The sequence below is a fragment of the Balaenoptera acutorostrata genome, chromosome 15 (assembly GCF_949987535.1).
Source record: "Balaenoptera acutorostrata chromosome 15, mBalAcu1.1, whole genome shotgun sequence".
Taxonomy (NCBI): domain Eukaryota; kingdom Metazoa; phylum Chordata; class Mammalia; order Artiodactyla; family Balaenopteridae; genus Balaenoptera; species Balaenoptera acutorostrata.
Window position 1 is genome coordinate 27,005,821 of NC_080078.1, and position 16,859 is coordinate 27,022,679.

Consider the following 16,859-nt stretch of genomic DNA (forward strand, 5'->3'; position numbering starts at 1 on the left):
GGGGGGCGGCGGGGACGGGGACGAGGGGAGATTCCCCACTTCCAATACCCCGGTGGCCCGGAGGAGGGAGCCTAGGCTGGGCCTCCCTCCTGGGGGGCGGACAGGATTCCTCCACATGCGCTCCAGGGATCCCTCAGCCGGGGGTGTCTGAATGGGGACGCATCTACTTAAGATTCCGACTCGCCCCCAGATCCGTCCCCCCCACTTTCGGAACACTCAGTGACAGTGCCAGCCGGCGCTTTTAGCCCTTCCTCCGATTTTTCTCACTCCTCCCTACCCCCTATGAACAAACAGTAGAAGTTGGAGCTGCACCAAGTCTGGCTTCCACACCTGGCCGCTCACCCCTTGGCGGCCCCTAACCTCCTCTGGGATGACTGGAGTCCCTCAGAAGCCCCGGGTCTGAAATTGGATGGACATGCTCTGTTCCCAAGAACTCCCCAAAATACCAACTCACCTTCAGGCCAAAACATAAAGTTGTGCTTCCCCTTCCCCATTCCAAAGTCCCTCTGTTGCTGCATTCATGGTCCCAGGCTCTGGGAGATAGGCTGGAAATTGGGGGTTGGGGCATGAGGGTACCCTCTCCACCTGGCAAAGATCTGGCCTCTTGTGCTGACACCCGTTCCCCCCATAAGCTCCTCCCCCTCCATAAAGTACATGAGGTTCCAACAGTAAGGGGGAACCCCCTACAGCCCGCCCCCTTCCTGAAATCTGCCCCCCCACCCCGCATCCCTTTCCCAGAACCCCACATCATCCCACAAGTGTCCCCTCTTGCCCAAAGAGGATCCACATAACTGAGACATGACTTGTCCCCTTCGACTGCCCAGCCTCTTTTCAAGTAAACGTGACTGGAATGAGCCTCCCAGGATCATAAAAAATGTATTTGCTGTCCTCTGTTGGCCGACGGGTGTCACACTCAGAAAACACATCACCCAACCCAGTGGGCGCTCCTGATGCCATCAGGGGGGGTCCCGGGGCCCCAGTCAGAGGAAGTGAGCCACACAGCCCCCTCCTCTCCTCCTGCCTCAGCTGCAGTCCTACCCTGCCCCCACCTCCTGCGGGGGGAGGGGGCGGTCCTGGCTTGCAGCCACTGCCCTGGACTTTGACCCACTGGCCTTGTGGCTCATGTCCCTTCTCTCTCGTTGGATCCCCATTCCAGAAGTCTGGAGGGCTGTTCTCACGGGGAGGCAAGGAAGTCTGCTGTGGGGCCCTCTGGGCTCACTCTGGGCTGGGGGACCCCCAGGGGATGGTTTCTCCAATAGCAGCTTGGAGGGGCGGTGAGAAAAAGGGGGGCTAGGTCAGACCCCTCTTAAGGCAGAGGACTGATCACTGATAATCATCAATCCCCATTTCCTCCTGAGGACCTACTATGTGCCGAGCACATGGAATATACTGTCTTGCCAAACTCACTGCATTACCTTACGGCAGTCAGACAAGAAGACTGAGGCTCAGAGGTCAGTTGTTCATTGAACTAATGCTTGCTTGCCCTCTGCTGATGCTGGGGCCACAGTGGCAAACAGAACAGGCGCTGCCCTCTGGAACTCATCATCTCAGGGAGAGACCCACGTCAGCAAGGGATTACCATGCTGCCCTCGTGGTCCAGGGCATGAGTGCTGGAGCCCAGCTGCCTGGGGTCAGGGCACCATGAGATACTGAGGCTGGGCCGGGACGTCCCTCCTGGGCCTCCCTACTGTCCCACTCAGTGCTGCCTCCATCAAGGCTGCGTTGTCCCCTGGGTCAGTCCCCTCTTGTGGGGTAGAGCCAGAGAGAGAGGCTTTGCGCCCCCTCCCACTTCTTGCCCCCTGCCAGGACTGGCTGCAAGTCCCTGCGCCTGGTTTAGCCTCTCTGGGTCTCAGTTTCCTCATCTGTAAAACAGGAGTTATAATACCCGCCTTATAGGATTTGTAGGGGGATTAAATGAGACAAAGTCCATGTAGGAGAATTTGGCGATCAAAAAATTTGTTTCTCTTGTAAACATTTTCTTTTTATTTTATGTTTAGAAGCTGCAGTTTTAAGTATATTGACAGAACATACGTAACAAAAGCTTCCTAAGAAGTGGGAAAAAAACATTGCTGGAAAAATTGGCCTCATTAACATGTTTAGACATTTACTTAATACATACTCCATTGGAAATTAGTGATATGACTTTTATTTATTTTTAAAATTTTTATTGGCATACGGTTGCTTTAATTGATATGACTTTTATCCAAACACTAACATTTCCAAATCAGTCTAAGTAGGGGGGCGTTTCAGTTCTTTACCATCTATACCGAAAGTAGAAAATCCCTCAGTTTCTGAATGCAATCCTGACAAACATCAGAAATGGTCACTCTGAGATCCTGCTGACATACTGTTCTGTACCTTCGTCTAAAGATGTTTCTGTTGAGTAAGTGTCCCTATGCTTCTTTTTTCTCTTTGCTCTGATCTTCCTGCAGCTTCAGAGTTATATTTCAGATTTCTTCTCTTTTTGCTCTCATTTTTGTGGGAGGAAACCAGTTTGCCAAATTCATATGTAGTTCAAAATTGAGAACTGGATTTCTCTTAGAATCTTAACATTTGATCGAGAAGGGCCTCTGAGTACATTCACCAGACGGTTGGTTGTGCTCTGTGTTACTACCTGGAGGAGGGGATGTCTGCGCTGAGACTGGAAAGAGGAAAAAAACTGGGCCAGCGAGAGGGGTGGAGTCCAGGCCACAGGTGTAGCACGTGCAAAGCCGGCCCTTCTGGGGAGCTGAAGTAGCTCCCTGGAGCCACGGTAGCCTGGTTCAAGGTCCTGTAGGACGCCCCCGCCCACATCTGTGCGCTGAGCCCCAGGATTCTGGAAGCTCACCTTATCACCCCCAGTTCAGACCCTAAGAGCTGGATGCAGAAGGCAGGCCCATGGGCAAGGTCCCACCAAAGGCAGCGAGGACCCTGCCTTTTTACCTTGCACTTTAAAAGATGCCCCCGTTCCCTTTGAGGCCTGCCCTTGCCCATTCTGGCTCAGCTTCCCATGACTCAAGCTAGTGGCGGGCCTGAAATCCAGTTAAGTACCGGAAGCGCTGCCAGACTCCGGAAAACAACCCGCTCTTCGGCCGGAAGCCCCAGAGGCCCACTCTGGCCTTCTCCCAGGAAGGAGCCCCACCCGCACCCAGGTTTCTGGCCCAGGGAGGATGCCAAGGCCTAGGCCAGAAGTGCAGGGAGGCCACACCAGGAAGAGGGAGCCTCCCAGAAAGGCCTGGACTCCTGGCTCGCAGGCCCAGAGAGACAGAGAGAGAGAGAGAGCACGCTTCACCCTGCCTCTCTGTAGGTTTTCCTCAGGGCGTACAGGAGGGAGACCAGAGGAGGATGCCAGCGCCCGGTCACTGCCATCTCCCAAGACTCCTAGAATATCAAAAATGAAAAACTTCCCAAGCAAGCATATAAAAATTATTGTGCAATAGGTTTTAAACATTTGCATCGAACAGATGTGGACTTAAAAAACAGGTACACACAAACAGGAATGCAATCATAGCAATGTAGTTATGCTAGATATGGGACAGAATCAGGATTTACGGAAAATAATTTCTTACGTGCGTCCACCGAGGTTCGTGGGACATGAGTCTGAAGTGGCGCGATGGTTGTGTTCCTCCCTCAACCCCATCAGGATGTGGCTGTGACCACCCTGGTGATATCTGCTGGAGATAATGTTCAGAATCTAGCCTAAAAAATCTTCCTGAACACCAGGACTTAGGCCCAGTGGTCCTTACAAGTTAGGTCCAAAGCTCCCTGAAAGCCAGAGGTCGCCCCACCCTCATCCTACCCTGGCCTCGGACCCTCGACAGCATGCTGAGTGGCGGGAGCAACTCCAGGGCCTTTCACCTGGCCCTGCCCACCTGCCGCAGTGGTACCTGTGCCCCATAGGGAACAACAGGAACTGGGAGCAAAGAGGATGAAAGGGAAAGCAGTTTCCATGGCCCTGCCCCTCGGGCTCTGTGATGTCAGGTGGAGAGAGCCCCTGGCCTGCCTGGGTTTTCTTAAGGCCACCCAGAGCCACAGGTCCCTGTGGGCCTGGAGCCTCGTGTTTTTTTACGAAACGGAAAAACACGGGGGCAACCTACTCACTCAGGACCTATAGCCTTGCTACCCTGCCTTGTCTGGCACATGGTTGGGCAAATTAAAGATTTTTTAGAAAATGAATAAGAAGGAAGGAAAAGTACTGGAAGAGAGGGGGTGAGCCTGGGATGTCATTTCCCAGGAGGCGAAGAACTCCAGGCACTGAGTAGACAGAAAGACAAACTGCCACTGGTGAGACCAAGGGGTCTGTGGTTCCTGGTGGGCTGGGAACAAGGTCCTCACCTGCTAAGGGGGTCATGACCCCGGAATCCTGAGTCCTCCTGAATTTGTTTCCTCATTGACAACAATGGGGATGTTAAAAGCATTAAATTTCATGATTTGCATGAAGTGCTTGTCTGGGTCTGGCACATAGCAAGTGCTCAATAAATTGTAGGGATTATCATTAGCTATTCATTGGGGGTCTTGAACCGGCCGTGCCTGGATTGTAGGAATAGATTTACAAGTGCGAGGGCTTCTCCTTTAAGATGTGGTTGGTGTCCCTAGCACCAGTTTCATCCTCACCCCTCAGCCCAGGGAAACCAAAGCGGAAGCAGCACCAGGGCCTGGGTGGGTGGGCCAGCTCAGCTGAGCTGGACCTGGTCACCCAGAAAGAGTGTCACCCAGAGTTGGCTTCTTGGAATTTCAACAGGGTGGCCAAATTGTGTCACGAAACTAGTAGAATGCTCCACATCCAGCCCAGGTGGAAATGAAAGAGTTGATCAACATCTCCATCAGCATAGAATTCTTCTCTGGAACCCACATGACTGTGGACCCATCACCACCTCTCAGAGCAATACCAACTTTAAAATAAATGCTGTTGGATTTGGAGTTTTTTTTGATGAGAGGTTGCAACTGGCAATGCACAGGCTGAGCAGAGCCCACAGATGTGTTTCATTTGGCCTACAGAGCCTTTAAAATAATAAAAATAAATTTGACTTGGTGGCCAACATTTTTAAATCAGGAAATTTCATATTTAAATAATCCAGATTTCTGGTATCTCTTAAAAAAATCAGGTGATCAAAAGATTTGGCAGGGGGCAGAGTCAAGATGGCGGCATGGGAAGATGAGGAGTTCACATCTCCCCACAACTAGGGTGACTGCCGGCTACTGGTGGGGGACCTCGATGCCCAAGGAGATGGGAGGAACCCCCAAGCGAGTCGCCGGGGGTCAGGCCAAAGCTCCTGCGGTGGGAGCTCTGAGTGCGAACCACTGGACTAACAGAGAACCTCAGACCCCAGGGAATATTCATCAGAGTGAGGTCTCCCAGAGGTCCTCATTTCAGCACCAAGACCCAGCTCTACCCAACAGCCTACAAACTCCAGTGTTGGAAGCCTCAGGCCAAACAACCAGTAAGACAGAAACACAATCCCACCCATCAAAAAAAAAAAAAAAGATTTGGCAGCCGTGGGCCTGTCTTCCTGCAGAGCAACAGTTGGTTGGAGCAGAATAGTGGATAACAGGATATATTAGTCAGTGAAGGCTAGCTGCTGTAATGAACATCCCCAAGCTTTCAGTGGCTTACCACAATACAAGTTCATTTCTTGCTCATATTGTTACCAAGTCTAAGCTCGTACTGCTCACTGACAGGCCAGTAAATCGAAAGACGAGTCGTTGGGGCAAGAAATAGCGACTCCATTTGGAAAGCCGGCAGAGCAAGAAGATGGTGGATTCATGTCCCAAAGAACCATCTTGCCTGAGTTAGGGTTCAGGCTTCTTTTATAGTAAAAGGCGAGGGAGTAAAGTCAAACATTTCCTGGTTCCAGTCAGCCTCTGGAGGGGATATGTTAATTTCTTCCTTCCCCTAGTCATTCACAGGTGGGCCTGGTCAGGATGTTTCATGTGAGCTAAACAAAGGTATTTTAGCTTAATGCTCCTTACCTGAGATGCAGGGTTCCCAGAGATGGGCCATTATGTATAATTTAAGCTTATAGACAACATCCCTTTAGTGATTAACTTGTAATAGAATACAAAGTTTCTTCCTTATTACAATATCACAGTCCAAGAAGTGGGGGGTGGGGGTGTCCACACATTATTTAGGGAAACAGATGTCATCCACTTCATGGCTCTGACATCTTCGAGGGATTCATTCTTTCTACATTGAGCTGGAGGATGGTGAAGGAGGTGGTGGGAAAGCAGACCAGCTTTTAACTGTATCAGCTGGGAAGTGTCCCACATTGGTGAGAACCAGTCATGAGGCCCAACAGGGACCCAAGGGGGCTGTGAAATGTGGTGCCTAGCTCAGGGCCCAGGAGGAAGAGGAGAACACAGAAGCTTATAAGCAGCAGCATCTCTGTTTCAAGTGGCTGCCCTACATGCTTTCTTCACTTGGTCATGGAAGTTCTGTTCTTCCCATTGTTCTTCCTCACCTCTCCCCAGCTCAGCCATTTGGCTCAGGGGAAACTTTCTGTCATTGGTTGGAGAATGGTCATGTGATACAATCCCAACCAATGAGACAAGATGGATTTGGATATGATGCCTGGAACAGCAGCAGCCATTTGGGGACCAGTCTTGTGGTGAAACCAACACAGTGATGGCAGAAAAGAGAGATGGAAGGAACCCGTGTCTCTGGTGGCCTGATGGAGCTGCTCAAACAACTAATCCAGAAACCTACCCTACTTCTAGACTTCCTGAGAAATGCATAATAAATTATCTTATTGTTTAAGCCAGTTTGAGCCAGGGAATTCCTGTTCCTTGTAGAATAAAGTATTCAAACTAAGATCGCTGCCTGGCTAGATTCACTAAGGTCACCTGCCTGGCCATGTATGTATTTGAGTTTTGGCCTCTTGACCTAAAATGCTTTCTTTTTCCAATCAGAGCTGAGGTCAATAAGCCAGCTGATCTTCATGGCCTTAAGCATCTACCACTTAAGGATGCAACATGCAATTATCAGTGCTTCGTGGGACAACGTGGGCCCATCCAGGGTCTTTGTCTCCACCCGCACCTCAGGGATGCAGCAATCCATGCGTGACACCGACCACAAGATGAGCAGCTATGGATTTGAGCCCGGGCTCCATCACTTCTTAGCTGGGTGAACTTAGACAAGCCAGTGAACCTCTCTGAGCTTCAGTTTCTGATTGCTGAGAGCATTGCTGGACGATTTGATGACTTGACATGTAAAGGCTCTTCTCCCAGGCTCAGCACCCAGAGGGTTCACAGTAGATGTTGGCTGGTGGTGTGGTCACTGCCCGGCTGCTGAGATCCACTAAATGATCAGATGGTTTGCTCCAACTATTGGCTCACTGGGGAGACGTAGCCCTAAAGTACAAGGCCCATATTGTAGAGCAAGGTTGATTTTAGATCCTCTGCGGAGGAGGCATTAGATAGCTCTGAATAACCTAGTAGAAATGTATTCCCCTTTCACTTTTCTTACACGCTTTCTGATCTTGTGAAGGAGAAAATCTCAGTTGGGTGCTGCTCCATGTTTAACACCTTCCTAACACTTACTAAGCCCCCTGGAAGGGGGCCCAGGCTTCTGGCTCAGAACATTTCACCGTAGCAGTATCGCTATGCAATGTACAAAGATCATTTTGTTTTCGTTGCATTTTAAAGTAATTATCATCCATTTATGGCAGATGGTGCTCTTTTTCCATTTGAGGAAGTGAGATAACATTTTTCTTTTGAGATAAAATTGTCCAGGTTATCCAGGTGAGTTAAGTTAAATAAAAATATTAGTGGAATACAATGCAGGAGGTACAAGGTATGGCGGAAATCAAGAAGGTGGGCTGTGAAAGACTCGAGCTTGGGGGCTTATCAGGGAAAACCATGGGGCCTGGGGATGCAGGCCATTTCCGGGTGGTCAGAGGCTGGCGGTCATTCCTAACAGGAGTGACGAGAGCTGTGGCAGCCTGTGCCCAGGCCTCTTAAGAGAGTCCCTGAGATGACATTCAAACTGAATTCCTTTGGAAGGGAGGAAGGAAGGAAAGTAGGGAGACCCAGCATCCTGGTTTGCCCAGGACTGGGGGGTTTCCCGGGTCACTGGACTTTCAGTGATAAAACTGTAACAGTCCTAGGCGAATGGGGATGGTGGGCCCCCCTGGCTGTCCTGGACTGGGGATTTGGGAGGAGCAGAGAGTTGCTGGTTCAGGTCAATGAGAGTGGTCATCCTTGTGAAAAGAAAGTAGTATTTCTTCAATACCCACAGCCTCTCCCCAGAGACTCAGAAGAATTCTACCTTAGCCTTAGGAGCAAGGTTTCCTGGTATGTCCATCAGGATAATAGGTGAGGGGACGGGTCAAAAGGAACCTAGACGGGTTGGAGATACACTGGGAAGAGACAGAGTCTGAGGAAGAGAATAGATGGTGTGTGTGACAAGTGTGGAGCTGGTCAGATGGAGGGGAGTCAGCCCGGCTGGGTTGATGTAGAGTCTGGGGAGAGGCCAGAGGCAGCTTCCTACTGGGATGGGCGGGCTGTGGAGAAAGGCGGGGGTCTTTTCAAAGCCATCGAGCTGTGTTATTAGTGGAGCGCTCCCCACCCCCACCCCTCTGATACCTTCCGGCAGCCCACAGTGAAGGTTGAAATGGCTGGTCATGGACTTCCCTGGCGGTCCAGTGGTTAGGACTCCGCGCTTCCACTGCTGGAGGCAAGGGTTCCATTCCTGGTCGGGGAACTAAGATGCTGCATGCTGCCTAGTGCGGCCAAAAAAGCTGGTCAGTTCCTTTCCAATATTGGACGGGTATTGCCTCTAAATGTCACATTCTGCAAAAATCAGAGTAAATCTGACCCAGGGAGGGCTGGTTCCAGAGGAGTCCTAGGAAGCTGCCCAGGGATGAACCACTCCTGCATCTGCCCACGCTTCTCCAGCCCGGTACCCAACGCCAATAATTCCTCCGGGGCCCGGGGTGAGTACCTCCTCTCTCTTTCCCTCAATTACCCCATCTGTAAAGTGGAAGCAGTATTTCCCTCATCATCCCTGTGCCAGGCTCTGAGCTAGGTGGTGAGATGTGGGTTAGACCACACTTGACCCACTTTTATTTTGGTTTGTTTTTGTTTTTAATTATGAGCTATTTCAGGTCAACCGGAAAGGATGGGAAATAAGTTAACAAACACCCGTGTGCCTACCACCCAGCTGAATTAATACATAAATCACATCCAGATTCAACTAAGACCCTCGTGTGCCCTTTCTCTGTCTCAGCCCATCTTCTGACATCCCCACGGATGACACTGTCCTGAGTCTAGACTTCATCACTCTCGGGCATGTTTCTATGCTTTTACTACCTATGTAGCCAGAAACAACAAACAGGGTATTGTTTGCATAACATTAATTCTGTATAAATGGTATCATGTTGTATCATCTTTCTATGCCTGCCTTTTTTTGCTCCTCTTTTTGTGAGTTTTATCTGCCTCGCGCAATGGAGTTACAGTTTATGCATTTGAACTGCTGAACTTGATTCCACCCTGTGGACCCACCATGGTTTATTCTTCCACTCCCCTTGATGGACACTTAGCTCTTCCCAGCAATGTTTTTCCAAGCAGCCTGGTGGATACAATGAGAATTTCCACACGGTTTACATCTCAGAGTAGGATTCCTGGGTCTCGTCTACATGGGACTTTTATTTATTTATTGTCTGCGTTGGGTCCTTGTTGCTGTGCGCAGGCTTTCTCTAGCTGCGGAGAGCGGGGGCCACTCTTCGTTGCGGTGCGAGGGCTTCTCATTGCAGTGACCTCTCCCCGTGTGGAGCACAGACTCTAGACGCGTAGGCTTCAATAGTTGTGGCACGCAGGCTTCAGTAGTTGTGGCTCATGGGCTCTAGAACTCAGGCTCAGTAGTGTGGCGAACGGGCCCAGCTGCTCCACGGCATGTGGGATCCTCCTGGACCAGGGCTCAAACCCGTGTCCCCTGCATTGGCAGGCGGACTCCCAACCACTGCGCCACCAGGGAAGCCCCTACATGGGATTTTTTGTGGTGGCCTTTCACCTGGCATGTCCTCTCAAGTTTTCCTCTGTCCCCACTAGTCCCTGTTTTCTTGTACCCAAGCAGCTTCAATGTTCACATGATCTGTCTGGCTCCTGTGAGCATTTGGGCTTTCAGCTTCTGGGCTCTTGGGAGATACATGGGCATGTGAGCAAGTAACTGTAACATCTTGTGATAGGTGCTATCAAAATGATACACCCAAGGTGCTGGTGGTACACAGAGGAAATAGCAACTAACTCCAACTAAGAGGCTGAGGAATGATTCAAAATCATAGTTAAGTTAGTAACAGTTAGGCAAGTTTTTGAGGCATGAGTAGGAGTTTTCCAAGATGGGGGTGGAGAAAGGGCATTGTAGGCCAAGGGAACAGCATATGCACAGGCACAAATCAAGCTGACTTGAAGGAATAACAAAGGCTGGTGTGGCAAGAGCAAGGGGGAGAACGGTAGGAGGGACGCTTGGGGCCCAGAATGGAGTTGGGATTTATCCTGATGGCGGTGGTGGCCCTCTTGTGAAGGACCAAAGGATGCGAGTGACATGTTCACTGCTGTGTTTGACAGAGGTCAGGTGACAGTGGGAGGAGATGGAAGAGGAACGAGGCTGAAAGCAAGGGGGACCAATTAGGGTCTACTGCAATAGTCCAGACCCCAGACATCAAAGGAGAAATGGGACAGGGAGGCAACACAGAGGAGGTGACAGTTTGGAGAGAGGTTTGGGCAGTGACCAATGACATGAGCAGATGGGGAGGAGGGGTGAGTCGCGGGTTGGGGTAGGCAGAATAATGGTCTTCCAAATATTGTCCACACCCAAATCCCTGGAACCTATATGTTATGTTTCATGGCAGAAGGGATTTTGCAGATGTAATTAAGGTTTTTCGACTTAAATAGAGTGATGAGTCTGTATTATCCAGGTGGGCCCAATCTAAATCCACGAGCTCTAAAAGCAGAGAACTTTCTTTGGCTCACATGAGAACGATGCAGAAAGGGAAGTCAGAGAGGTTTGAAATATGAGAAGGATTTGCCCCAGATGTAGGGACCCCATGTGCATTGACTGCAGAGAGGCCTGTAGAGCCAAGGAAACAGAGGACTCCATTCTACAAGTGCAAGAAAACTGAATTTGGCCAACAACCTGGATTAACCTGATAGTAGCCCATCCGGTCAACACCTTGATTTTGTGAAAACCCCAAGCAGAGTAACCAGCCAAGCTAACGTGAGCTCTGACCTACAGAAACTGTGCTCTTTTAAGCCATTAAGGCTGTGGGAACTTGGCACAGCAGGAGGAGAAAACGAACACAAGGATGACTCCCAGGTTTCTTGCTGGGCTACTGTGTAGATGTCACCGTGAACCGCGTTGGGGACTCCGACGATCAGATTTTGGTGTTCTCTATCGGACTCTTCCTGCATAATAGTATTACCACTGACTTAGCAGCTTACGACAACACACGTTCATAATCTCCCAGTTTTTGGGGTCAGAGTCCAGGCATGGCTTAGTTGGATCCTCTGCAAGGCTGCAATTAAAGTGTTGGCCGGGGCTGAGTTCTCAATGCCCGGCCAGTGTCCTTGTTGGTTCAGTATTACAAAATACTACAAACTGGGTGGCTTAAACAACAAAGATTTATTTCTCACAATTCTGGAGTCTGGGGACTCCAAGCTCAAGGTGTTGGCAAATTTGGTGTCTAGTGAGGGCTCTCGTCCCAGCTTACAGACAGCTGCCTTCTTGCTGAGTCCTCACACAGCCCAGAGAGAGCTTCTGATAAGGGGTTGATTATTCCATGAGGGTCCCACCCTCATGACCTAATCTACCCCTAATCACCTCCCAAAGGCCTCACCTCCAAATTCCATCACATTGGGGATTAGGGCTTCAATACATGAATTTGGGGGCGATGCAAACATTCAGTCCACAGCACCCAGGGACGGACTTGGCTTTCACATTCTTATGGCTGTTGACTGAATTTAGTTCCTTGCAGCCTGTTGAACTGAGGGCCTTAGTTTTTTCCTGGTTTTGGCTAGATGATGCCCTCTGTTCCTTGTCACATGGGCCTCCCTAACACCGCCACTTGTTTTATCACATCAGCAAGAAGAGGGAGTCTGCTAGCAAGATGGGTATTGCCATCTTATGTGACCATCAGAGATGTGACATCATGCCACCTCTACTGTATTCTGTTGGTTGGAAACAGGTCACAGCCCCACTCACACTTAAGAGGAAGGGATTACACAAGGGCATGAATCCTAGAAGGCAAGGGTAATGAGTTCCTTAGAGTCCATTCACCAACACTTCTCAAAGGGACATATGGGCTTTCTTATCAGGGCCTATTTCAAGAATTATTACAGATTTTTTCATCCAGTGGGGCCTCAGGTTCAGGGGTTCTTTTTGACCCCTCAGTAAGTAAAAATCAGCTCAGCTCACCTGAGTTAGAAGGGCAGGGCAGGGGCAGAAGGGAACACAGTCTCAGGAAATCTGCGTCACGCGCCAGCCTGGTGATTTGCTAAGCAAAACTCAAGTCGATGTGACATAAACAACGTCTGTTGCTTCCAGGGACCTGCCACAATATTTTCTTTTAAGTGCTACTCACGCCTGAAATACGCTTCTGGTTTTGAAATGTGGTTCTCAGCTCATGCTCGGCTACAAACCACTCTCTCCTTTATGAAGCGTCCCATTTTTTATTCTTTAATGTAGGTTTACTAAGCGCATGATGTCAGCCCAGATGGGAGACGCGCCAGGGCAGTGGAGGGGAGGCTCCCCTTGGAGAGGGTCAGAGTGGAGGACAAGAGCGAGCCTTTCCACTGGACGCTCGGCGTCTCATGGGTGTAGTGCCAGCTCTGTGTTAACACCTGTGCTGTCCAGAGTCCGCCATCTCTTTCCTCTTTACATTTTCTCTTTTTTCTGCTGTTAACAGTGAATCCAAAGGAACACAGTTTTTCTTTCCAATGCCACAATATTAGGAGAAAAAATTAGGAATTTTTCCTGCAATTCCTCTCCACCTCTTGCCCCACCTGGAGGTATTCATTGTCAGTAGCACGACGTGGAGCCTTGTGCCTGGGGTATGGGCGTCCTTCACACTCCAAAAAACAATACACACACCACTACGTGTATTGATAAATATGCTTATTTATTTATTTATTGCATCTTATATATGTTTTAAAAAAGTTTTATTGAAGTATAGTTAATTTACAATGTTGTGTTAACTTCAAGTGTACAGAAAAGTGATTCAGATATATATATGTGTATATATTCATACACATATATATATTCTTTTTCAGATTCTTTTCCATTATGGTTTATTACAAGATATTGAGTATAGTTCCCTGTGCTGTACTGTAGGTCCTTGTTGTTTACCTATTTTATATACAGTAGTTATGCTTATTTATTTTTACAAAAACAGGACATCAGTTAGAGTGAGTTATACAAGATGAATGAGTACAACATAGTAAATCAATTATACTTCAATACAAAATAAATTTAAAAGATAAAAAGATAAAAAGATTAATAAGTTCTAGAGATGTCTTGTACAACATAGTGCCTATAGGTAATGGTACTGTACGGTATACTTACAAATTTGTTAAGAGGGTAGATCTCAGGTTAAATGTTCTTATCACATACACAAAAAAGCAAAGGGCTGCGGGAAACTTGAAGGTGATGGATATATCTGTTACCTTGAATGTGGGGATGTATCCCAGGTGTATGCATATGTCCAAATTCATCAAGTTGGATATATATGTGCCATTTTTTGTTAATCAGTTATACCTCAATAAAGCTGTAAGACAAAATCCAAAAAACAGGATGTCAGCTTTTCTCAATTAGCTGTATCTCATTATCACCCCTTCAGATCAATAAATCAATCATTCCTTTCTCTTTTTTTTGATAATTTAATTTAATTTATTTATTTGGCTTCGTTGGGTCTTTGTTGCTGTGCGCGGGCTTTCTCTAGTTGCGGCGAGCGGTGGCTACTCTTCGTTGTGGTGCACGGGCTTCTCATAGTGGTGGTTTCTCTTGTTGCAGAGTACGGACTCTAGGTGCTTGGGCTTCAGTAGTTGTGACGTGTGGGCTCAGTAGTTGTGGCTCACTGGCTCTAGAGCACAGGCTCAGTAGTTGTGGCGCACGGGCTTAGTTGCTCCGTGGCACATGGGATCTTCCCGGACCAGGGCTTGAACCCGTGTGCCCTGCATGGGCAGGCGGATTCTTAACCACTGCACCACCAGGGAAGTCCCGATCATTTCTTTCAATGGCTGCCCATGATGGCATGAGGGATGGCTCTCCATTTACTGAACCATCCTGGCTGGTGGATGTTTACAATATTGTCATCAGACGAACTCCATGAGAGTGGAAGCCAGTGAATGTGTGTCACTCCAATTTTATGGAGAAACCAAGGCGCAGAGAGGTTATGTGGCCAGGCCATGTCTCCCACTGGTTCTCGTAGATGTGGGGCAGAGAAGTCATTCTAGTGCTGCTCTTGCTTCATGCTGCCACATGGTGTCACAGTTGAAGCTTTCTCCTGCGCAGCCTCTGTTGACAAACAGCCTTTCTTTGCTAACACTAGGATTGTAGCTCGCTCTTTGACTTCAAAAGTCCTGTTAGGGGCTTCCTGGTAGCGCAGTGGTTAAGAATCTGCCTGCCAATGCAGGGGACACAGGTTCGAGCCCTGGTCTGGGAAGATCCCACATGCCGCGGAGCAACTAAACCCATATGCTGCGGAGCAACTAAACCTGCGTGCCGCAACTACTGAAGCCCGTGCACCTAGAGCCCGTGCTCTACAACAAGACGAAGCCACAGCAATAAGAAGCCCACGCACCGCAACGAAGAGTAGCCCCCGCTCACCACAACTAGAGAAAGCCTGCGTGCAGCAATGAACACCCAATGCAGCCAAAAAAAAAAAAAAAAAAAAAATTCCTATTAAACCTTTTTCTGCCACTGACAATCAAGATCTGTCCTACAGTTCTCTCTAACTTTGGATAACAGGAAGGTGGGTTGGAAGAGTTTAATTTCTTCTTTCCCAGAAAGCCCTGGTCTCCTTATGCAAATCCACCTTCTCCCCAATGGTCAAGTTTGCACAGTGAGGTCTCAGAGGGTCCCTCTAGGCTCAGTGACACCCACCTTACTTTCCTCCTAACCCCAGCATCAGGGGCCTTCTCTTCTCTTTACGTTTCTAAGGGAGACTAGGGTGTGATTATAGAACAAAGACCTCTGACTTCAAGGTGACTTTCAGACATGAAATTCATACAGAAGTTACAGAGATGCAAACACGGCTTTATATATTCATGAACACAAGCAGTTTAAATCAACACAAAACGTCTTACTTATTCAGACACACAATCAGCTTAACCCATTTAAGTGTAAACAGGACCTGAATTCAGCATTTTGCTCACTAGCTTCTGATCCTGCAGCCCGTGCCACGTTGGTCCTACAGCTCCGTGGCATCCCCAGATTTCAACCAGCAGTGGTGGTTTTGAGATTCAAGTGTAATCTTCCAGGCTTAAAAACAAAAAACAAATAAAACAGCAATACATGAATATATACCCTTAGATATTTTATGCAATTTTTTTTGTGTGTGTAAATGGAAACCTACAGCACCTTATATAAATTTTCTAAAGTCCATTCTTCACCTGGGGCAGAGAGAGGAGCACCCTGTGTAGGGTGGGGTGGGGTGTGGGCAGCGGTGGGGGTGGATGAGAATGGGCTCTTTCTTGGGATGGTGTCCCAGAGGAGTGTTGCTTCATTTTCTGGAGGGAAGGACAGGAAAATCTGTGTGGACAGCTAACCAGCTCCACAGATACTGGCCCGCCTGTCGGGGGCAGTGTGGTCTTTTTATTTTTAATGGGGAGGACTATTTGGGGATTTTTTTTTTTTTAATTATTGGTTTGTTTTTTTTTAAATTTTTATTTATTTCTATTTATTTTTGGTTGTGTTGGGTGTTCGTTTCTGTGTGAGGGCTTTCTCTAGTTGTGGCAAGCAGGGCCCACTTTTCATCGCGGTGCACGGGCCTCTCACTGTCGCGGCCTCTCTTGTTGCAGAGCACAAGCTCCGGACGCGCAGGCTCAGTAGTTGTGGCTCACGGGCCTAGTTGCTCCGCGGCATGTGGGATCTTCCCAGACCAGGGCTCGAACCCTTGTCCCCTACATTGGCAGGCAGATTCTCAATCGCTGCGCCACCAGGGAAGCCTTGGGGATATTTTTAATAGGGAAGAACATAAGTGTACTTCTGTGTCACTTAAAAAAGAAACGATGAAACACTCCAGTGGAGAGCAGAGAACACTCAAGCATTTATATGACTTAATTCTGGATCGTTATAATTTGCCTGTGTTCTAATAGGTTCTCTTTGCCTTTGTGGGTTTTGGAGGTGATTCTGGGGGAAAAAAATTACACACGTAATACAATCATCTGGTAGAAAATCCCAACAATGTGAAAGTTCACAGGGTAAGAAGTGAAGGAATCCTTTAAACAGCTACCCCATCCTACTTCCCTCCAGAGAGGCAACAACTGTTATTGTTAGCAACCCCAGGTTCATGTGCCAGATGTACAGTGAGGCCAAACAAACAGAAACGTCAGGGTTTAGAGCAGAGAAAGGTTTATCGCAGGGCCATGCAAGGAGACAGGTGGCTCGTGTCCCCCAAACCCCCAAACTCCCTGAAGGGTTTCAGCAAAGCGTTTTTAAAGGCCAAGTGAGGGAAGGGGGCCGCAGGGTACGGGACCAGCTCCTGTACGGGTCTCTGGTTGGTTGATGGTGAGGTAACAGGGCAGTGGCACAGGAGTTAACTTTATTAGTCCTTAGGCTCCAGGAGGCCTGGGGGCTACGTGCTCATGGTCATCAAGTAGTTAATATCTTCCAGTTGGTGGGGGGTTTTCACATCTGTGAAACACTTTCACATCAAACACTTATCTAGGTA